A 6,309-nucleotide genomic window follows, 5' to 3' on the forward strand; every position below is an offset into this window, starting at 1 on the left:
GAGACGGAGAGAGAGAGCGAGGAGAGAGAGAGAGAGAGAGAGAGAGGGAGAGAGAGAGAGAGAGAGAGAGAGAGAGAGAGAGAGAGAGAGAGATTGTTTTAAAGGACATCTCGCCACAATAGTTTTTTTTTTTCCTTCCCCCCCCAGCAACTAAACAGCGCCTGCGGTCTTCAACGCTGTGTCGGCCCATGTTGTGTCCTCTTGGTCTCTTTTGCTTGGCTGTGTTCTTATTTTGTCGCGTTGCTCTCGTATTGGACCGCGGCCCGGACAACAGCCCCGGCTAAACACGGGCTTGCAGATTCCTCTGGTCTGTCAGTGAATGACTTGGACGTATCAAACATATTTCTTGCGCGACTCCCCAAGCCAAGTCGTGTTGTAAAACAATTTCTAATTGAAAGTGCGAGGACGTCGCCGTGGCTGTTGGAGTGAATTCAGCGGTTTCGCTAAGTGAGACCTCCAGCAGGCTGACTTCTCTTCTCGGCATCCATGAGACGACTATCCTTTGCTAACATGGCATTTATGGAAAATTTGCTCACAGTTGAGCTATATTTATTGTTACACAAAAAGATGGCAACCTGAGTACCAAAAACACAATGACAGAAGCGTGACGAATTTATCTCTGAGGCTAATGAGACTTGCTTTCATGCTAACCATTGGTATGCTAGCACACGGAAAGCTCACAACCTAAGTACAAAAACGACTAAAACAGAAGCTTGACGATTTTATATACGGGTCTAATGAGTCTTGCTGTCATGCTAACATTGGCATGCTAGCACACAGAAAGCTCGCAAGTACAAAAACGACCAAAACAGAAGCTTGACGATTTTATATCTGAGGCTAATGAGTCTTGCTTTCTTGCTAACATTTGCAACATGTGCTAACATGCTTATTTTATTTACAGGTCATTTATCTCAAATTCGTTAATATACTACTCTGTAATTTGAACATCTTGACTTTTTTATTTTTTTTTCGCAGTAAGCTTTGCGGTTAGGGGTAAAAAAAAAAAAAAAAAAAATCCAATATGATGAGGCGCAATGTTCCCCAAATTTAATCTCATCTCGTCATCGATTGTTTTAATGCGTTGTTATTGATTCCCATCCTCACAGAAGGCACGCGGCTGCCAGGCCAACCGGCAGCTGAACCGGTCACCGGAAAATCAATGAAAATGATGGAGCGCTTAGGGCCGCGTTAAGACCCGCCCCCTGGTGCCCTGCTGCTTGCCGTCAGTACCGACATCCTCGGCAGCATGTTGAATGCATTTTCATGAACGATGCCTCACTCAAAAGTAACTATTGAGACATTTTGACTCAAGATCACAAGATCACTTCTGACCCCAAAGCAATAGACATGCTGATCAGGCTAACTGAAAGTAGCTATTCAGCCTTAGCCCAAACAATAGGCCTAATCAAGACCCAATGATAGGGAGTTTAGAAACCAATGGGCCTCTTCACCATAGGGGCGTGACTAAACATCCCCACCCAGTCCTCAAACAGGCCACGCTCAGCCTTTTAGCGCAGAGCAACTTCCCGGAGTCTTCACGGAGACTTCAGGGTTGTCTACCGCTGACGAAGCTTCTGTGAGAGAAGCGAAACGTCCTTTTTTGTTTTTTTGTTTTGTTTTTTGTTTTTTGTTTTTTACCCACAGGTACAGATGACGACTGACAGAACCCTTTCTACCCCAAAGCAATGACACATGCAATTGCATGGAAATGTGTTGTATTCCTTTTTTTTATACACCAATGATGGAATCAACAGTGCATTGATACAGAATAAATAATACAATTTACATGCGTCAAGTATGTCCTAATTTTAAAAAGCGCTGCCCAAAAAAATCAAATGTGTGTTCATCCAAGAACACGGCGAAATGCACGCTTGACGAGATGCTCCCCAACCGCCCTAATTTCATTCTCCTTTGAAAGTGTCGCTCTTGAAGGTGCGCTGCCTCAGATTGATTTCCAACAAGCCTGTGGCGGTAACCATGGCAACAGATGCTCCCAGATGCTCCCTTAGTGGCCCCTTTTTCAGGGGGGGGGGGGGTCTTGAATCAATAACGGCAATTTAGGGATGATGTCATCCCACAGCGCGACGCCGCAAGTCACTTGCCATACGCTGCTCCTTCGGCATGAGTGCGCGTGCATCGAGTTTATGACCTTTGATGAAATATTTGCTCTTTTGTGGCGTCTCAACCGAGCAGTGCATGATGCGAAATACTGACGCGCGAGAGTGCTCCTGCGAATGACTCTGCCCTGCATCTCCGCGTGCATGTTTGCGTCTGTGCGGAATCACTTCCTGATGGAATTTAGACACACACACACACACACACACACACACACGCACACACACACGCACACACACACACACACACACACACACACACACACACACACACACACACACACATGCAACAGCCTCAGCACTCATGATGAATCAATAGTTCTGTCAGTGTGTCGTCGTGCATTCATTGCATTCGATTTGCCATTCAAAACGCGTGGGGGGGCATTTGTTACAGTGACAAACTTATCCTTGTTAATTCTGTTTGAATCTATGCGATCGTGCGACAAAATAGACACGAAAGGCAACATTATACAATTGCCATGAATAGCCATCCATCCATCTAGTTTCTGATCCGCTTAATCCTCACAGGAGTCGCGGGTGGTGCTGCAGCCTCTTCCAGCTGTCTTCCGGCAGTAGGCGGGGGACACCCTGAACCGGTTGCCAGCCAATCTCAGGGCACAAAGAGACGAACAACCATCTGCACTCACACTCACACCTTGCGACAATTTTTGGATGTTCAATCAGCCTGCCACGCATGTTTTTGGAATGCGGGAGGAAACCGGAGTACCCGGACAAAACCCACGCAGGCCCGGGAAGATCATGCAAACTCCATACAGGAAGGCCGGAGCCGGCATCGACCCTACGACCTCTGTGCTGTGAGGTCCACGCGCTAACCACTCGACCGCCAGGCCGCCTGCAATGAATATTGACAATAATTCAGATTTCGCACAGTCACACCTTTCCATCTCCTGTCGGACTGGATGTGAACGAGTGAATGTGGGCAAGTGTCAGTATGCATGTGTGTATGTGTGTGTGCGTGCACGCGTGTGCCAAAGCATAAATCCCGCAATGATACACTTCTTCGAGTTTATAGTACCAGTCTGAGTTTGGTTGGGCTCAGGCAGGAAAACACACTTCCTGTGTCAAAACATTTGTAGTGCAGTGCATGTATGTTTATAAATGTGTGTGTGTGTGTGTGTGTGTGTGTGTGTGTGTGTGTGTGTGTGTGCGTGTGCGTGTGTGTTGAGGAATGCTGAGGTTTGGTGTTTATTGCTGTTACACTGGCGAGAACTGAGTGCAGGCCGGAGAGCAAGAATGAGGGAGGGGGAGCGGAAGAGGAGGAGAAGAACGATTGAGAGCAAAACTGGTTTGTTTTTCAAATGAACTCCCAGTGTAAAGGCAAAAAGTAACGAGTCACTTTCGGGTCCCCCCATTTCAAGCACTTTTACCCACCCGTCGTACTTTTTAAATTCACTGGCAGGATTTCCTACATTATTCATCATTCATTTTGTATTTGTGTGCTTGTCGCGTTCCGTCATCAGCCGTGCACGGGCGACTTTGGCTCTCCCTTTTTTTTTTTTGCCGCTTCACTTGCGCGTCGATCTATCCAAAGCCCACCCGCAAGTCAAACTTTGGTCGGCAACAAAAATACCCAAATCAATGAAGCGACACCTTGTAACTTGAAAAACTCTTGCAAACGGAAGCCAGTTCAAAAGTGAATCCACCGAAAAGAAAAGATCTCATCACATCCGCACCAAAAACAGCATACAAATCATTCCTAAAAGGAAAAGTGGAAACCTATGAAAAATCCACAAAATTAATCCCTTTCACTGTGCGGGCGTGTGCTTTATGGTCGTCAAGTGGATTTTAGCAAGCATTAGCGTCAATACAGTGGGACTTATGGCTTATGACCCCCCCCCCCCCAGCCACCACCCCACCCTCCCAATCCCTTAAAAATGAACCATTACTCGAAGTAGGGCTTTTTGCTTTATCGTCTGGTAATCTGCAATATCCTTGATTTCATAAAGGGCATCTGCACTTTTTCGAGGCCTCGCTTTCCAGAAACCAGGACTGCTTTCCAGAAACCTTCAACCAGGACTACAGTGATCACATTTCTTCTTCTTCTTATTTTTTTTTTTCAATCAATCATGACCCAGCGTAGCAAATTGAGTCACCGTGACGCCCACTTCACAAGTTTGCTGTGGCGTAATCAAAAACGGACTCATCTCAATTTTCCAGTGACGTGCCACCAATGTGCTGGGCTATTAGATTAGATTAGATTAGATATCCTTTATTTGTCCCACACTGGGGAAATTTACAGCCTTCAGCAGCAAGATTGTGGGTAGAAAGAAGAGAAAAGAAAACACAGTTCAATTAAGTGCAATATAAATTCAGAACATTATTGTTACGTGTGACATCACTACCTCAGATACGACACATCCCTTTTGAGCTGCGCGCCCACGACGACGCTAAGCTAGGAGGGGCAAAGTCATCAGTGCCGTGGACAATAAGAAAACCCAAAGCTCAGTTCCTACGAATGAACTGGGAGTCGTCTTTCACTGCTAAAAATATTTTTTCGAGGGGTGAGGGGGCTTCCCCCCCCCCCAGAAGCTCAGTTCTTACAAATGAACTGGGAGTCGTCTTCGCTGCTAAAAATATTTTTTTGAGGGGGGGGGTGGTCCCCCCCAAATCAGTTGGAAAATGATCTGTTAATTAGTTCTCAATGTCCACGCATTGCCGTTAATGGGGAAATTCGGCCCAGCCAAGATGGCCGCCTCTCAGTCATGGTGCTTATCTTACGAATTTGACACCTCAAATGAGCGGCAATTGACCAGTCAGGCCAGTATTTTGGGGTCATGAACTCTAGCTTAGCAACTGTTGTTATGCTAGCATTCAAAGCGTTCTAATGCCGTAGAATTATGAAGCTAAGTATGACATTTGCAAAAGGGGTTTGCGCAATGTGGCGAACTAAGCATGTAAATTTGGTGCCCGGCTGGAACATTTTTAGATAACTAATTTTCAAGGCTGACATTTGAAGTGAATGAAGAGCTTGTTGGTTCCTTGGGTCATCCTGTTTGTCTTCCATTTTGGTTGGACATAAAGTGCGAGTTGTTGCGGCCCTCGCTCGCTCTCACAATCTTGTTTTGGAATCGCGCCCCGTCTCGTCTTGGGTCACAGTCGTCCTCTGTGTTGGCCACGCACACCCGGCTGTTTGTTTCCTCGGTGGCTGGTGGGCCAAGTGTGGAAAATGACGCGTTTTCAGGTTCTGGTGTTTGCTTCATTTCCACCGGGGAAGTATTTCTTCATCTTTAGTACATTTACCTGAAATGTGAAGCGCGCAAGCAGTGGCCACGCTAATCAGGGAAGTGAGCAGTGAATTAGTTCATTGTTGAGCTCATTACAGTCACTTTTGTGTGGAAGGTAGCAGCTGTTCATCTTGGCACTTAGTGGGACTTTGATCACATGATCACACACACACACACACACACACACACACACACATATATCCATGATGCACAGTGGTTATACGTCACCGGGAGTGGAAATTGGGACTTGGTTAGTATTAGCATTGAGGGACGGGCTACTGTCTGCCGCTCAGGATTAATATCACAGATGCTCTTTTGACGCTGCAATGGCTAGCGAGCTGTTGAGCTAATGTGAGCTAACAGGCCAGCCGTTAGCAAAATTGCATCTGAACCAAACATTTTATCGACACCTGCGAGATAATGTTTTCCACGAACCCACTGATGGAGGTTTGGTTTCCAGTCCGTCCCTATCGAAGCGGCTACTTTGTCTCCAAGCAATCTTGCGCCACTGTTTACAACATCCACTCGTTTTTATCTTCCTCATCCACAGGTTCATTTGTTTTATTCTGTATTTTAATATTTTTTTTAAAGGAAATCGGGAAAAAAACAAACCCTTTTGTGGTATAGTATATTTGGCGGTAGACCCCAAACACAACTTTTTGTCATCGTTTTCTGTTCGGGTCAGCGGTACCCACTCGACACCCTACAGTACAGTTCTGTTGTTCGTGAAAAAAAATAAAAATAAAATAAAATAAAAAACAAAAAGGAAAAAAAAGGAAAAAATGGTACCGTTATTTGGGGACACTGGCGCAGCTAGAGCAGGGCCCGAGGGGGCACTGGCCCCCCTTGAAATGTGCCAGATCGAGAACATCTAGTGAATGTTTATTTGCGTTTTCAGAGGAGTTTGAAGGGAGTTGTTAAAAAAAAACAAACAAACAAACAAACAAAAA

At 45.7% G+C, this 6,309-nt stretch overlaps 1 protein-coding gene across 1 annotated transcript in view; it reads left to right on the forward strand.

Annotated features, from left to right (window-relative positions):
- The window catches only part of LOC109518185 (unconventional myosin-IXa-like), a 100,336-nt gene that overhangs the window by 11,213 nt on the left and 82,814 nt on the right, over positions 1-6,309 (forward strand). The gene's annotated exons all lie outside the window — the stretch shown is intronic.

The sequence above is a fragment of the Hippocampus comes genome, unplaced genomic scaffold, assembly GCF_001891065.2.
Source record: "Hippocampus comes isolate QL1 unplaced genomic scaffold, H_comes_QL1_v1.1 scaffold298, whole genome shotgun sequence".
NCBI lineage: Eukaryota > Metazoa > Chordata > Actinopteri > Syngnathiformes > Syngnathidae > Hippocampus > Hippocampus comes.